An 18,040-nucleotide genomic window follows, 5' to 3' on the forward strand; every position below is an offset into this window, starting at 1 on the left:
TGTCGGATAGTGAGACCTGGAGACTACTTGCCATCACGGCATAATGCTGCCTAGTACGCTCCCTATGGTGTGGGTGATTTTAGTAATACCTACCTCATGGACTGTTCTGAGGGTTAAATAAGATTATCTCTTGAAAAATGCATAACCATTTCATCAAGGACTTATGATGGCACTGCCAAATGATCACTCTGCCCACACATATAGAGAGATTTGACACAGGACAGAAATGACATTATAAAAGAATAGCAAAGGATGTTGTGGTGGGTTGAAAAGTGTCTCCCCCAGCCCCAACACACACACACACACACACACACACACACACACACACACACACGATTCATACCCACCCAGAACCTCAGAATATGACCTTTTTTTTGGATACAGGATTTTTGCAGACGTGATTAGTTAGGGATCTCAAGATTAACTCATCCTGAGTTTAGAATGGGCCCCAAATCTAATGATTGGTGTCCTAATAGAAGCCGAAATACAGACACCCAGAGAAGGTGGCAATGTGCAGATGGAACCAGGGACTAGAGCGATATGAGCACAAGCCAAAGAACCTCCAAGGAGGGCAGGCAGCCACCAGAAGCTAGGAGAAAGGCATGGGGTGTTTCCTCCCTTAGAGACCCCAATAGAAACCGACCCTGCTGACATCTTGATTTTGGATTCTAGCCTCCTGAACTGTGAGAGAATAAATTTTTGTCGTTTTAAGCCACCAGCATGTGGTAATCCGTTATGACAGCCCTAGGAAACTAATACTTTTGGATTACTTTTTAAATGATACTGAACAACTGGTTATTCATTTGGAAAAAAATAAAATTGGATTCCTACCTCATGGCATACACAAAAATAACCTTCAGTTGGATTAAAGACCTAAATTTGAAAAGCGAAACTTTAAAATCTTTGGAAGTAACTAAAGATCATTCTTCAGACCTCGGGGCAGGGAAGGAGTTCTTAAACAAGACACAATCATCACAAATTGTATTAGTCTGTGTTCTCCACAGAAACAGAACCAATATGAGATAGATAGATGATGATAGAAAGATAATAAGAAATTGGCTCACGTGGTTACGGAGGCTGGCAAGTCCCAAGATCTGCAGGTGGCAAGCTGGAAACCCAGAAGAACCAATGGTCTAAGTTCCAGTTTGAGTCTGAGTCCAAAGGCAGCAGCAGAACAATGTCCCAGCTGGAAGGCATCCAGGCAGAGAGAGCAAATTCTCCCTTACTCTGCCTTTTTATTCCATTCAGGCCTTCAATGGACTGGATGAGGCCTGCTCGCACTGGGGAGGGCAATCTGCTTTACTCCATCTACTGATTCAGATGTTAATTTCATCCAGACACACTCTCACAGACGTACCTAGAATAACATCTAACCAAGAATCTGGGCACTCTGTGGCCCAAATCGACACATAAAATTAATTTGGATAATTCTCAAAAATATAATGTTGGTAGAAAAAAAGCATATTGCAGAGGATACAACTTATATCATTTATATAAAGCTTTAAACTAGACAAAGAAATAGTATATATTGTTTAGGGAAACTCATACACGTAGTAAAAGTTACAAAGACATTTATTGCCATGTTAAACACCAGGATAAACTTCAGGATCGTGGATGCCTCTGAGTAGAGAGGGAGGGGAATGGGATCAAGCAGGGGTACACAGGAAGCTGCAATTTTATCTGTAACAGTTTATTTCTTAAGCTGGGTAGTATGTACACACATAGTAGTGTGCACTACTAAGCACTAGAATTTTTCTCAAAATATAATTAACATACCATAAAATTCATCATTTTTAAGTGCGTAATTTAGTGTTTTTTTGTTTATTCACAAGGTTGTGCAACCATCACTACTGTAATTCCAGAACATTTTCATCACTCCAAAAGAAACCTCATATCCATTAATAGTCACTCCCCATTCCCCGCTCCTACCAGCCTGGCAACCACTAATCCACTTTCTCTCTCTATGCATTCATATAAATGGATCATTCAGCATGTGGTCTTTTGTGGCTGGCTTCTTTCCCTTAGTTCAATGTTTTCAAGATTCATCCATGTTGTAGCATGAATCAGTATGTTATTTCTTTTATGGCTGAATTACACTCTATTGTACGTATAGACCACATTCTTTGGCTATCAATTCATCAGTTGATATACATTTGCGTTGTTTCCACTTGGCTATTATGAATAATGACACAATGAACTTTTACATGCAAGTTTTTGCATGAACTTACGTTTTCATTTCTCTTGGGTATATAGCTAGGAGTGGAATTGCTGGGTCATGTGGTTACCATGTTTAACTTTTTGAAGAACTTCCAAAGCAGCTTCACGATGTTACAACCTCACCAGCGATATTTGAGGGTTCAATTTCTCCACATCCTCACCAACACTTGTTATTGCCTCTCTTTTTTATGATGGCCACCCTCATGGCTATGAAATGATATGCACTATGCTTTTTGGTGTATCTGAATTATTTTGTAACAATTTTTATATTTTGTATTTAATAAAGACCACTGCGATGGCTGGTGTGGAGGATGGACTGGTAGGAGTGGAAATAGAAGGCCAGCACAAGTGTGCTGCAGATGTTGCCCAGAAAGATTAGGCCTATCATAGAGGGCCATGGCAGAGGTCATGGAGAGGGACAGGCTGGAGTCCCACTTAGAGGTCAACACAAATCTCAGAGTGGACTCAATCAGTTTGGGAGTGGGAGGCATTATTCAGCCTACTACAGTTTCATTCATTATAGATTAGAAAAAATACTGATAGTTACTTGTAGGCTAATGTTCTTAGCAGCATTACTCATACCAGGCGAAAGGTGGAAACAAACCAAGTGTCCATCAATAGACGAATGGACAAAGAACATATGGTATATCCATAGAAGAGAATATTATTCAGCTATTTAAAAGGAATGAAATTCTGACACTTGCTACAGCATGGATGAATCTTGAAAACATGATGCTAAGTCAAAGAAGCCAGGTGCATACAACAGGATAAATATTATATGATTCCTCTTATAGGAGGTACCTAGAAATAGACAAATTAACAGAGACAAAAAGTTATAGAGGTTACCAGGGACTGAGAGGGAAGTAATTATTTAATGGGTAAAGAATTTCTGTTTGGGCTGATGAGAAAGTTCTGGAAATAGAGGTGATGGTTACACAACATTGTGAATGTACTTAAATGCCACCAAACTATACCCTTAAAATTGTTAAAAGAGTAAATTTTAGGTTACATATATTTCACCACAATAAAAATAACAATCTGTATTTCTAAGAAAAAAAAAGCAGAGTACAAAAAATACGAATAACTGTATTTATTTTTTAGCTTATCCAAGAATAGTTATGATCAATTTCCTTCAGATATTCCAGGATTGCTGGATTTGTTTAGAATTCGCCTACTGTGGGGCGCCTGGGTGGCACAGCGGTTAAGTGTCTGCCTTCGGCTCGGGGCGTGATCCCGGCGTTGTGGGATCGAGCCCCACATCAGGCTCCTCTGCTGTGAGCCTGCTTCTTCCTCTCCCACTCCCCCTGCTTGTGTTCCCTCTCTCGCTGGCTGTCTCTATCTCTGTCAAATAAATAAATAAAATCTTTAAAAAAAAAAAGAATTCGCCTACTGTGTTGCTAATAAAATCCTCCCACATATTCCTAACACTCTGAGTATGGTACGCTAATTGATCACACCTTCGGCAGAGCAAAGAGCAAATGATGGGCAAATGTTCTTGGGGAAAAATGGGGGAGTCAAAATATCATTCTATGGACAGGTATAGAACGCATAAAGGATTTATGTGGCTAAGGGCAGAGGAGGGATGTCAGTTCTCTGCTTCTAATGAAGACAGAATCAGCAGATACTGCAAAACGAGAGACCTAGATTGGGTATCAGGAGTCCTCTCACCACTGTAGTATGAGAGGACTGGGCCAGTAATTTCTGAGACCCCTCCAGCTCTAACAGTACCTAGCTCTGTTCCTAAAAAATGAATAGGAATTCACACTTGCCGAGTGCCTGTGGTTTGTGTGGCACTGTGCCAAGCGCTTTTCAGTAGCTTATTCAACCCTCATGACTCTGTCTGGTTGGTATTACTACCCCCATTTTACATATAAGGAAATAAGAGTCCAGATAACTTACCTAATTTACTCGGTGTTCCAAACCTAAGAGGTAGCAGAGCTGAGTACCAAGGCCAAGGATGTCCGACTCCAGAGTCATATGCTCCACACTAGGCCATGCTACAGCATTCTCTTTTGTAGAGATATTTGGGAAAGGAGAGAGCGGACTCTGGACGGCAGACTGGGCCACCCCCAGCTCAAAAGCAAGAGCCTGAAGTCACTTGTTAAGATTGCTCAGAGCTACTCCTCTCATATGCCAGGTCAAAGACAGGAGCTTCAGATCCGCCACAAACTGTCCACCAATCTTCAAAGATGGAGCACTTTACAAGTGTTCACCTGTCCCTATAGATCTCCGGAGCTCCCATGTCCCACGTGAACTGGCTGTGGCCCTTGGAAAGGGTGGTCCCTTTTGGCAGAAGTATGACCTCTGGCGTTTGCAGCTCTCTGACCTAGAATGCGCAGAGCAACAACAACAAAAAACCAAGTTACAATGTGAAGCACCCCAGTGTGGCTGAAGGACCTTGCCCATGGGTTTTATCAGAGAAGGTACTGGAATAATTTCCCATTCGTAACTGGTCTTCTGGCCTCCCGTCCATTTTATACCTCAGTGGCCTGGTTAGTTCTCCCAAAGCACAGTTCCAATGAGGGCCCTCTTCAGCTTGGTATCTGAGGCCCTTTGTGATTTGTCTCTATTTCTATTCCCAGCTCCTACCAATCTTAGGGAGACCTCGACCCTACTCGCTGCTCCCCGTTCACGCCTCGCCTTTTCCCATCACAGTGGGCTGTGGCAGCTGTGCCCAGTTCTAAATTCTCTTCACCGGGTAATAATCCCCCCGCCTTCCTCTGGAGAACTCTTTGCTCTCTCCTCATACACAGAACCCTGTATCCTCCAACGGAATCTATCTTCCTGGCCTCATGATTTAATTTCAGGTTGGGTATGCGACCAAACCCGACCCCCCTACAATCTTCTCTGGGACTCTTCTGCTGTGGGTAGCAGGAAGGGCTGTCTTGCGCTCCTCTGATCTGTCATAACTCTTATCTGGACTCTCCTAGGCCACCTAGCACTTTCTAGCTCGTACTATGGGTATTCTTATATTCTCTGCAAGATTGCCTCAGCCCCGCTTTCTCCAAATGCTCCACTTCTTTTCAAGTGCTCAATTTTAACAGGCATTTCCTGACTACCTCTTCTGTGCAGACATCGTGCTATGCTCTGGGGATCCAGAGTTGGGTAAGACATCGTCCCTTATTGAATGGATGGACGAATGAAAACAGTACTTGGGCCTCATCCAGTTTATCAGAGGGAATTTGGGCAGCAGGAAACAGTAAATATAAAGACCAAAGTCATTAGCCTGACATTCAAGACCCTCTCGATCCAGTTCTAATATTGTGCCCCGACTTCACACCCTCTTAGCTCCAGCCAGACTGACCTGTTTGTTGTCCTAGAGTAGCCAGAGATGTCCCCACATGTGTGTGTTGGCCCAGGCTGTGGTCTTCTCCCACGGTCTCTTCCTGTTTTTCTCTTCCATTCATAACTTCTCTTTCCCCGTCTCATGGGGGCTTCATTTCTCTCACTTTTAGCTCCTCTCCCTTCTACTTCCCCTCTTTCACCATGTCTCCTTTCCCTTTTCCTTCTGCTCAGCTCTCACTGAGCTCTCTTCTGACACTTCTGTGCATCCCACTCTTGTCTCTTAATTTTCCTCTCCCTTTTGTCTCCTGACTCCCTTCCTGCTCTGTGCACAGCCCCCTCCTCTGGGGGGCAAAAGATGGGATAAGACAAATCTACATCAAACAGCTTCTCGATCTCATCACAAGAAGGCCTCAAAGTCAGGTGGAAAGGAGAGGAGGAGAAACGGAGGGCAGAAGGGATCCTGGAGGCAGAAAAGAGGCTGCCTAGCGACCGATGGTGAATCAACGGGGAGCATTGTGTCAATTACCCACCTCCAACCCACCCCCAGCCCTTCCGTTTCCTCCCTGTGATCACAGAATTATGAAAAGTCAGAACTACAAAAACTCTTGACACTCATCTACTCTGCCTCCCTAATTTTGCAGCTGAGAAAGTGAGGCACAGCTAGGGAAACAGAGGCCCAGAAAAGCTAATTTCACCCAGCAAGTCAGTGGCTCAGCAGAAACTGGAGTCCTAGGCCTCCCACTCTCCAGAACACCTTCCTCCCTGTTGTCCCCCCGCCCCCGTCCCTACCCCACCAGGTTTGGGATTACATCTAAGGATTCCCAATCTCCCCTCCCTCCCCTGCTCCCATCCGGAGTGAGTGTAGGGTCCAGTGAAATAGAGGCAGAAGGGACAGACCACATCAGAAGGTCCAGCCCTAAGTCCTAGCGGCATGGTCTGTGGTTACAGGATGGGGAAAGTGTCAATCTGACCTGCAGGGGACCAGTCTCCTCTTTGGAGAGCTCCATTATAAGCAGTCTCTAGTGAGTTAAGAGATGCTGCATTAGACAGGACCCTTTCTCACCCTCCCAGCTTAGCTGGCCACCTAGAGGCCCCAAGTCATTCTGCCAGCTGCCAGCCATGGACTTCAAACAGAGGCCACCCAGGCACAGGACGGTCCACAGCTGCCAGTAGAGGTAGCTAGAGGTTAGGGGGGAGGTGTTCCAGAGGCTCCACTTTCAGTCCTGCTCCTCTGCTCCACAAAGGGCCACTGTCTGAGCACAGAGGGACCCTGGAGGGAGGCCTCCCAAGGTGCTCAGCAATAGGGCCGGGTTTCATCATGCTGGGCCTCCAGGCCAAGTAAACATCAGGGTGGAAACAGGCCCAGCAGTTCATTCCTGCAGACAGGATCCTGGCTTCAGGAGGGTTCAGTGGCATCCTTACCCACGGCTTCCCTGAGAAAATGAGGGCCAAGGTCATTTGCCCATTTTCTCCAGACATGGAGAGTCAGGATGGGGAACTGGCTCTATCCAATCCTCTTCCCATTGCTCAAGGAGCATCCTAGTTCCCCCTTAAGAAGCACAAGTTTTACAAGACGTTTTTTAATTCGTTCAGGAGACAGCTCTGTGAGCTTGGGTAATCAGGGAAGACTTCCTAGAGGAAGGGCAATTTAGCTGTGATTCTGCCTCCATGCATTGGTAGGATCTCCCTAAATGGACAAGAAAGAGAAATGCATTTCAGGCAGAGAGAACAGCACTGACAAGTTGTGCTGTCTGGAAAGCAGGAGCATTGGGGTCCATAAAGAGACCTATTCAGCAAGGGTAGAGAAAGAATTCACATCGGAGAAGATGGGAAATAAAGTCAGAAAGTTTGATTGAAAGTTAAACCAAGACCAGTGTGAACAGCCAGGTTGAGGAGTCATGACATTTCCTGAGCAGAGCAGCGATAGGGTGAAAGCAAAATTTCAGAAAGCTTAGGCTTGTGATGTTTTGAAAGAGTTCCTACATTGAGCCCCAACCTTCCGGATAACCCTGGGCTGGTTACGGCCTCTCTCTGGGGCTTGGTTTCCTCATCTTTAAAATAAGAGTGTTATACCAGAGAATCCTAAAGCCGCTTTACATCTCAAAATGCAAGATTTCTCTGATGGGGCGACGGGCTGCAGAGAATGAAAGGAGGAGAGGCGAGGCTGTGGCCACATGCCCAATACCTCTGGGCTGCATTTCCGCAATGAATCATCCACACAGAGCTGTGGAATGGCCATCATCACTATGTCCTCTGCCAGGCACTATGCTGAGTACTCCCCACTTTCTTAAAACTTCATTTTTTTGTGAATAGGAAATGCATATACATATTGCAAATTTTAAGTCATAAAAAGATACATGCATGGTAAAAATAAGTTTCCCTCCTTCCCCTATTTTCAGCCATCCATTTCTTTTCCCACTGTTACCAGTTCCTGCGTATCCTTCCAGAGATAACCTATACATAGATCAAGATTCTATGAAGTCTCTTTTTCTTTATACAGATGGGAGCATACTGGACACACTTCTGCATCTTGTTTTTTTTAACTTGGAAATTCTGGAGATCTTTTCATATGAGTATATAAAGAACTGCCTCGTTCTTTGTATGGCAGACCATGATTTATTAAATTAGTCCCCCATGGATAGATATTTTGGGTGTTTCTTTTCTATTCTAAACAATGCATCGATGAATATCCTGAACACATATCGTTCAGCTTCTGCTGGAATAGATCCACAGGATATATTCTTAGAATGGAAATTATATGCTAAGCTCTTCATAGGACTTAATATTCACAACAATAATTTAAAGCAATTATAATTATGCTGATCTTGCCAATGGGAGAATTAAGGCACAGAAAGATTCATTGACTTGTTCAAAATCACACAGCTCTTATGTACTAGAGTTGAGATTCCAATATGGTTGGTCTGACACCAGAGCCAACAGGCTCGATCATTCTACCAGCGCCTCTCAAACTTCAGCACATATCCACATCCCCTGGAGGGCTTGTTAAAACATAGGTCACTGCGCCCTACCATGAGAGTTTTTCAATCAGTTCATCTCTGGTGGGGCCCAAGAATTTGCATTTCTAACAAGTTCCTAGGTGATCACTCTTTGAGAACCACCACACTATGCTAGTTCTCCCACCTTCAGCTGTGCAGGTCATCCAAAAAGAAAGCCGTTGGAACTCAGCACCTGGCCTTCACAGGATCAGAGTTGAGGAGCATAAACCTAAGCTCCATGAGGGGAAGGTGAGAGCCCAGCACAATGCCTGGTACTCAATAGTACTCGATAAATCTTACTTGTTGAATGAATACATACATACATGAAGTACAAGTGCTCCATGCTCTTGCTGTTGCCTCTTCTCCCAGCCCCCTGAGAGCCCCTGGCCTGGAGAAGCCCCACTGCCCACACTGGTGGAGAGCCAACTTCATGTTGTGAAAGCCTGCTATGAACTGCATGTTTGTATCTTCCCAAAATTCATATATTGAAGTCCTCCCCTCCCCTCAAAGTCCTACCCTCCCCTCAAGGCGATGATATTTGGAGGTGGAACCTTTGGGAGGTAATTAAGTTTAGAGGAGGCTATGAGGGTAGCCCCCCCCCATGATGTGATTAGTGTCCTTATAAGAAAAAGAGACCCAGATCTCGCTCTTTCTCCACTGTGAGGACAATGCAAAAAGACAGCTGTCTGCAGGCCAGGAAAAAGGCCTCACCAGGAGTCAACTCAGCCTGCACCTTGATCTTGGACTTCTCAACCTCCAAAACTTTGAGAAATAAATGTCTGTTTTTTAACCCCCCAGGCTATGGTATTTTGCTATAGCAGCCCAAGCTGACTAAAATAGAGCACTTGGGAATGCAGCTGTTTATTTCCTCCCATTCCTCACTTTGCTTAAAATGAAATCAATGAGGCAGCCAGGCCTTTGTTATTAATGGGAAGGCAGCATCTCAGAATGCTGAAGCTCAATCAAGATAAGCTAACCCAATGCTCCCATTTATTATTATTAATAACAATAACTATAAATCATAGCACATGCATGCAATTGACATGCTTACTTTTCAAAAAATTATTATTATTCCCTCTAATCGAATTCCCTGTGTTTCTTTCCCCCTTATTCTGGTACACAGCCTCTCTTGCCATTCCATATGGTTGCTGTGGCCAGTCCATACACACACACAAACTGTGAGAAAGACTTAAAGACAGGAGGTGTGAGGTCTGCGAGATGCCCCTTCTGCAGAGTGAGGCACTGACAAAGATAACTCAGAAACATGGACAAAGTTTTCAGGGTCATGCATTATGGCCCAGAAGCACCCAAACATCAGCCCAACTCCTCAAGGTGCTGACTCTGTTACAGAATTCCATCCCTGAGCTCAGGGGCCTTGAGGACCCCTGCAGCTTCTTCCAGCTGCTCCCCACCTGGCCTTGAGTCCTGCTTCTGCTGCCTGGCTCCCCCACAGGCCTCTGTCCTGGGCTCCTGCCCCTCCTGTCCTTGCTTTGAACCCCACACCCCAAAGCCCAGACTTGTAGCTGAAAATGTCTAGGCCCCAGGCCCCTGGACAAGCAACGCGCCAGAAGCCATTGGCTGGGCAGCTGGAACGAAAGTGGTCAGTAGTCAGGGGGAGAATTTCAGGGGCCCGGGCAGTCAGAGGCGGTTGGTCAGTGGCACGGCAGGCGGGCAGTGTGACTCAACCCCATCTGCTGAGCGCGGGGCAGGTCAGCCATCAAGGCAGGTGGCCAGGGGAAGTCTGACACGGCCGTCCGGTCAAGCCAAGTCACACAGGGGGCCAGGCAGGGACAGTCAGGCAGACTCAGTCACCCAGAAACCCAGTCCCTGGGACGCAGCTAGACTCAGGCGGTCGGCCAGAATCGGCCAGCCAGGCAAAGCCCGCCACGCAGGCCTGCAGATGCGGTCGGCCCACACATCAGGCGGGCCGATCCAACCTTCCAGATGCCCAGTCGGGCCGGCTCCAGCAGACACAAGGCTGTGCTGAGGCCCGCTGGGTCGGGGCGGCCTGCAGGCCTCCCGAGGCCGGCCAGGGGGCGAGACTCCCGGCCCGGGTGCAGTCGCAATGGGCCGGCCAGCCTCGGGCGGCTCAGCCTGCGGAGCAGAGATGTGGTCAAACCACCGCACAGAGGGATCAGTCAGAAAGCTGGTCAGTCAGACACAGGGGGCCTCAGTCAGTCAGATACAGCTTGTCGAGCACAGATGGGGTCTGGGCAGCCAGACGCAGTCGGATGGACCCCGTCAGACACGCCCTGTCAGGCCTGGGTGCCGGCAGCCAGGTATGGGCCGGCGGTCAGTCAGCCAGCTGTGGTCAGGCAGACCGATCACACGCTGTTGGGCCCTCAGGCACCCATGAAATCTGGGTTCCGTCAGACGCAGCCAGACAGACGGATTAGCAGGCAGTGATGGCGTCTGTAGTCAGTCAGACACAGTCGGTCAGTCGGACGCAGCTCGTCAGGCACTGACGGAACCAGCCAGAACGCCACAATTGCCGCGGGATCACGGGACTGAGGCCCCGCGCCTCGGCCAGGGTGGGGCCTCGGGTGGGGGCGGGGCCTGGGCCTGAGGCTCACTCGGGGGGCGGGGCCCCCTTCTGTGCCCCGGGGCGGACCCGCCCCTCGTCTCCGTCGCCGCAGCCTCCGGCGTTGCCATGACAGCCGCAGACAGGCCTGCTCGCTCCGCCCGGGTCCCCAGCGCCCCATTGCCAGGGAAGTGGAGCTCCCAGCTGGGGCGTGGGGCGGCGAGTGTGTTTGAGAGTCCCCGCTGCGGGCTCGGCCCTTTTGTCATCCCCTTGTCCCCACTGGGGATGACTGGGAGACTGGGGAGGACTACCGTCAGGCTCCACAGTGACAGAGCCCCAGAACCTCCCGACCCCGGGCTCTTCGCCTCCGCAGTGACCTGCACGGCTCCTCAGAAGGAATCACGCTTCTCTAGCAAAGAAGCGAGTCAGGAAGACAGAAGCGGCCCGCGCAGTGACGTGCTTACGGTTGGGGGGACGGGGAGGGGGGGAAGCTCAACGGGGACTAGGGCGAACACTCATCTGTACCGAGCACTGATAACAGCTTCATGTACACTCATTCACTTGAGCCTCATGCTTTTTCTTTGACGTTCTGTAATGATTTCCTTTTTCACAGGAGGAAGCCAAAGCACAGAAGGGCTCGTGACCGGGTCAGCGAGCTGCAGGGGAATCAGGTGGGGGGAACGAGGATTAGAACCCAGGCAGTCTAGCTCTGGGCCCTCAACACAGCCTCTGGCCCTCTCTTTGTGACCTCTGAGGCCAGAGCATGAATTCCCTGCTTTAGGATGCCCAATCCTATCTATGCTGGGCCCTGCAGCATGAAGGTCCTGCTTGAGTCTCTGCTTCAAGGACTCAGAATAAGGAGCTATCAAAACCGGGAACCTGGCCAAACCAGGGGACAAACTATGGGTCTGTCTCATCCAGCCCGGAGAAGAGGAAGCCTGTGAGATCTGACAAGCCAGGGCCAAGGGGAATCCTATGAGCATGGCTTCAGAGCTTCAAGTCCGATGATTTTTGATCAAATTCCAGCAACATGAGCCAGGAGTTAGAAACACATCATGGGTCATAAATTCAAATGCCTACAAGGGCTAGAAAGGTAATGAAAGTCATGAAAACAAGTCTAGTGATGAAACTGGCAAATCGGCCCTATTTTAAGGGGGCACTGCCTCCCGGCTCCTGCCCATTGTGTTCTCAGACACCTACTGTCTTCTAGTTGGGTCCCATTGGCTAAGTCAATCAACATCAAGTCTCAGTTTCTCCATCTGTGTAACAGGAAGGAAAATTTGGCTTTATTTCACAGGGTGAAATTTTATGGAGATCAAACACGTTTTTGTATGTAGAAAGTATTTTGTGAGCTGTAACATTATTAAGTGGAGGGAGAACAAACAGGAGGTTGGCTGAACATAGATTGTACATCTGCTCCACGGTCTACGAGTTCTGACAGCATTCCTCTGAGACAGGGCTTAGCCATCCCTCTTGTATAGAAGAGGAGAATTCGGAGTGTCTGGGTGGCCCAGTTGGTTAAGTGTCTGCCTTTGGCTCAGGTCATGATCTCCGGGTCCTGAGATCCAACTCCCTGCTCAGTGGGGAGTCTGCTTCTTCCTCTCCCTCTGCCTCTCCCCCTTCCCCACTTGTGCTCATTCTCTCTCTCTCTCACACAACTAAATAAATAATAACCTAAAAAAAAAGAAGAAGATGATGAGAATGCCCTTCAAGGAGTGTGCTAACTTACCTGAGGCCACAAGCTTGTGTATGATGGAGCCAGATGTAGAATTTAGGTCTGTCTGACTTCTAAGACCAGTCTCTTGCACCAATTGTTTTGCAAAGTGTGGCTTGGGTCCCCCTAGTCATACCAAGATGATTTCAAGTGGGCCCCAGATGAATATTTTTTAAATAGTTATATAGTTTGTTATTTTCTACTTTAGAGACTTATTGATACTACAGAAGTCCTAAATTTCACACAGCCAGGATGTAGGAGGCTGAATAATGGCCATCCAAAGATACAGAGTCCTAATCCCTGGAACCTATACATGTTACCCTTTTTGGGAAAAGGATCTTTGCATGTATGGTTAAGGATGCTGAGACAAGGAGTTCATCCAGGATTATCCTAGTGGGCACTAAATGCCATCATAAATAACCTGATAAGAGAGGCAGAGGGAGATTAGACAGTTGTACAGAGAACAGGACAAGCCAGTGCACCTGTGGAGGCAGAGACTGGAGTGACGCAGCCACCAGAAGGTGGAAGAGCTCTGCAGGGCGCGGCCCTTTCAACACCTTGATGTTACCCCTGTAAGACTAATGTTGAACTTCTGGCTTCTAGAACTATGAGAGAATATGTTTCTATTTTTTTAAGCTACTGGCTTGGTGATAATTTGTTATGGCAGCCACAGGAAACAAATACAGTTCTACGCGGCTTAAAAATTCATGCTCCAGGGGCGCCTGGGTGGCGCAGTCATTAAGCATCTGCCTTCGGCTCAGGGCGTGATCCCGGCGTTCTGGGATTGAGCCCCACATCAGGCTCCTTCGCTGGGAGCCTGCTTCTTCCTCTGCCACTCCCCCTGCTTGTGTTCCCTCTCTCGCTGGCTGTCTTTCTCTGTGTCAAATAAATAAAATCTTAAAAAAAAAAAATTCATGCTCCGGGGCACCTGGGTGTCAGTCAGTTAAGCATCCGACTCTTGATTTCAGCTCAGGTCATGATCTCAGGGTCATGAGATCAAGCCCCACATCAGGTTCTCTGCTGGGCATGGAACCTGCTTAAAGATACTCTCTCTCCCTCTCCCTCTGCTGTTGCCCTCCTCTCTCTCCCTCTCTAAAAACAAAACAAAACAACAACAACAAAAAAAAAACGCTCCAATCTAGTACACATAACCCCGTCTTTTATTAAATAAACTTATTTTAAAATAACTATACAGAAAATAAACATAAGCCTCTGATTTACAGAGTATACCCCTCCCTCAGTCTCCCATACTGCTAACCGCTTACAGGACTATGGCACATCTGTCACAACTAAGAAACCAACCGTGGTACCTTCCTATTAACTAAACTCTACACTTTACTTGGATTTCACTAGCTTTCCCACAAATGTCCATTTTTTTTTGTTCCAGGGTCCCATCCAAGACATTACATTACATTACTAAGACTTGGTCAACATGTCTTAGTCTTCTCTGGCCTAGGACAGTTTCTCAGACTTTCCTTCTTTTTCATGACCTTGTCAGTTTTGAGGCATACTGGTTAAATATTTCATAGAGTGCCCCCCAATCTGGGCAGCTCTGGTTCAACTGGGGTTATGGATTTTGGTGAAGGATGCCACAGAGGTAAGGTACTTCTCATGACATCATGTCAGGGGTCCACGCTATCAACATGACTTGATCACCTTCAGTGCCTGGACAAGGTAGTGTTTGCCAAGTTCCTCCCCTGTGAATTTACTTGGTTTTCCTCTCTTTCTACTCTTTGGAAGAAAGTCACCAAGTGCAGCCCATACTCAAGGGGGGAATTAAGCTCCACAGCCTGGAAGGGATAAATTATTTGGAATTCCTCTATAAGGAAGATATGTCTCTTCTCCTCCATTTATTTATTCAATCATTTCTTTACATCAGTATGGACTCATGGATATAGTTTAGTTTATACTTGGGGCTATAATACAGTACTATGTTATTGCTTTTGTTGCTCAAACTGTTCCAGCTTTGGCCATCGGGGGCTCTTTCAGGTTGTCTCTTGAGTCTCTTTGAAACTAATTGTTTTGCATCTTGGTTGTACCAAGATGATTTCAAGTGGAACCTAGATGAACATTTTTTTAAGAGCTGTATATTTACATTATCAGACTTTGGAAAACATATAACCAGCACCTCAAGTTGATGATTTCACAAATACCGTTGAGGACAAGGCTAATGTAGGGATGGCTGTGCTAAGTGAGTCAATTCCCAGAGAGGTATTAAGTCAAAACTCTATTGATGGTACATGGGAATGGAGGAAGTTGTTAAACTGATTAGGGAATGACTCAAGTTTAAGAAACTCTGTGCTAGGGCAGAAGCAAGCCCCAAATGCAAGCAAATGATAATGACTGAGGATTACAAGCATCCTCTCTGGGACACACCCACACACAACCCACTTCCTGGGCCCCGCTGCCAACCCGACCTGTCTCGGTGCAGGTATGTGCTGCTGTTGATGGTGGTGGAACTGTGCATGCCCGGGCCCGGGAGGGATGGATGCTGCACTGTGTTTGTCTCCCAAGTGAGCTGCGTGGGTGGCTTGCAGCTCAGCACCATTCCCACTAATGAGCTTGGAGCCTTTGGCCTAACAAACACGTTCTGTGTCACAGGCCTGACGTGATGTTTCCCAAGGAGAAGTGCCAGGAAGCCTCGTTATTTTTACCTTTTTTTCCTTGTCTTGTCCTTGATTTGAGACAGGCAGGAAGGCATGGCAGAGTCAGCAGTCAGACTGGGGTCTGGTCCAGAGTTTTGTCTGGGGTCCCGGGCCAGTCCCCCAACCCCACTGAGGATGGTCAGAATTGAATCGGAGCATTTAGCTTGCCCCACTCGGTACCATCCTGAGCCCTGACCCAGGCCCTGAATCTGCCACCTGGCTGAGCAGTGAAAACCCAGAAACTCTGGCCTGATCTGAAATAGGAAGCCCTTCAAAAAAAGAAGTCTTTTCCTTTCCCAGCTTCCAGCCTAAACCTGGGTGGCTGTGGGCTGGTGTGCGCGCAGGCCTCTAAACCCCCTACGGGGCCTTCCCAGGGAGCTCAGATGAACTGGGTTAGAATCCTAGTTCTTCCTGAGAACAGACAACTGGCATAGCCTCTTGCCTATAAAAGGAAGATAGTAAGAGTACCTACTTCACAGGATTGCTGTGCAAATTAGACAACCTGTGCAAAATGCTTTAGCGCAGTGCCTGGCCCATAGTAAGTGCTCAATTAACTCGTTCGTTGGTTTAACAATTATTAATGTCTACTGTATGCCAGGCACTGTACTGGGTGCCAGGGACATCGGGGAAAGCAAGAAGAAAAGAAACCAGAAGGTTAATAAATAAGGTGACATATATAAAGCCAAGGCTTTTATACCATGCAGAAATGCAGCAATATTCATTATTATTAATAAAATAATGACACATCGTGATCAACGAATAAAGGAAATAAGTAGGGTAATGCAGAAAGCCCTTCAGACAGGGAGATCAGGAAAGGCCCTCTAAAGAAATAATATTGGAACTGAGATCTACGGGATGAGAAGATCCTTAGCCTCTCCAAGAGCCAGACAAAGACCCTTTCAGGTAGCAGGAACAGCTTATGTAAAGACCCTGAGCTTGAGAAGAGCTTGGAGAGGAGAAGGAACAGCAAGAAGGCCAGTGTGGCTGGGATGTAATGACAGGGCAGTAGGCAACGGTAAGAAGTCTGGATTTTATTCAAAGTGTGATGAAAAGCCACTGAAACCCTAAACAAGACAGTAACAAGATCTGATTTCTGATTAAGAGTTACCTCTGGGGCGCCTGGGTGGCACAGTGGTTGGGCGTCTGCCTTCGGCTCGGGGCATGATCCCGGCGTTGTGGGATCGAGCCCCACATCAGGCTCCTCCGCTATGAGCCTGCTTCTTCCTCTCCCACTCCCCCTGCTTGCGTTCCCTCTCTCGCTGGCTGTCTCTATCTCTGTCAAATAAATAAATAAAATCTTTAAAAAAAAAAAAGAGTTACCTCTGGCTTCTGTAGAAAGAATAGATGAAAAGGGAAGAGTAGGAGCAACAGTCAGAACAACATTAAGAAGCTGTTAAGTCATCCAGACCAGAGATGCTGTTGTTTTGGACTAGATTACAGATCAGCAGTGTCCTGCGACTTCCCAGGATGATGGAAATGTTGTACATCTATACTCATATGGTAGCCACTAGCCACCTATGGCTCTCGAGCACTTAGAATATAGCAGGTGCAGCTGAGGAATTAACTTTTAATTTCACATTATTTTAATTAAAGTTTACACAGCCTCATGTAGCTGCTGGCTACTATACTGCATAGCACAGGAAATGCACTGTATGTTAAATATATTTAGGAGGAAGATGGGACTTGTGATGGTTGGAGGATGGGGAATGAGAGAAAGAGTAGAATTAAGGAAGATGCCTATGTTATCTTTTGGGAACTGGGTGGAAGAGCAGGCTCTGGGAGATATCAAGAGTTTTGTTTTGCATGAGAGGAGTTTAAGTGACTGCTGGAAACTTCGAGTAGCGATAGCAAGTAGAAAGCAGGATGTATACATGTTTGCCAACATCATCATCATCTTTGGGTTCCAGGGATACTAGCCTGTGGGCTGCTGAGGAGGTAGGAAGCTAAAACAATCTTTAAAAAGAAAAGAAAAGTGGGAGGCATCATGATTCTGGACTTCAAGCTATATTACAAAACTATAGTCATCAAGAGAGTATGGTACCAGCACAAAACAGATACATAGATCAATGGAAATAAAATAGAAAACTCAGAAATGGACCGACAACTAAATGGTCAACTAAAAACAAGAAAGAATATCCAAAGGAAAAAAAGACAGTCTCTTCAATAGATGGTGTTGGGAAAACTGGACAGCAACATGCAGAAGGATCAAACTGGACCACTTTTTTTTTTTAAGATTTTGTTTATTTATTAGAGAGAGAGAGTGAGCGAGCAAGAGAGAGAGCCTAAGCAGGGGGAGGAGCAGAGGGAGAGGGAGAAGCAGACTCTCCGCCGAGCAGGGAGGCTGATAGGGCTTGATCCCAGGACCCCGAGATCATGACCTGAGCCGAAGGTAGATGCTTAACAAACTGAGCCTCCCAGGTGCCCCAACTGGACCACTTTCTTATACCATATAGAAAAATAAACTCAAAATGGATTAAAGACCTAAATGCCAGGCAAGAAACCATCAAAATCCTAGAGAACACAGGCAGCAACCTCTTTGACCTCAGCTGTAGCAACTTCTTGCTAGACATGATGCCAGAGGCAAGCGAAACAAAAGCAAAAATGCACTACTGGGACTCCATCAAGATAAAAAGCTTCTGCACAGGAAAGGAAACAATCAACA

At 46.8% G+C, this 18,040-nt stretch overlaps 1 long non-coding RNA gene across 1 annotated transcript; it reads right to left on the bottom strand.

The window, feature by feature from the left end:
* Positions 1-3,499: 3,499 nt before the first annotated feature.
* Positions 3,500-6,254, bottom strand: LOC117795769. Its single transcript, XR_004619910.1, has 3 exons — positions 5,522-6,254; positions 4,117-4,543; positions 3,500-3,558 (listed from the first exon to the last, which is right to left on the bottom strand). It is a non-coding gene; the product is annotated as an uncharacterized LOC117795769 (long non-coding RNA).
* Positions 6,255-18,040: the final 11,786 nt, after the last annotated feature.

The sequence above is a fragment of the Ailuropoda melanoleuca genome, chromosome 13 (assembly GCF_002007445.2).
Source record: "Ailuropoda melanoleuca isolate Jingjing chromosome 13, ASM200744v2, whole genome shotgun sequence".
NCBI classification, from domain to species: Eukaryota; Metazoa; Chordata; class Mammalia; order Carnivora; family Ursidae; genus Ailuropoda; species Ailuropoda melanoleuca.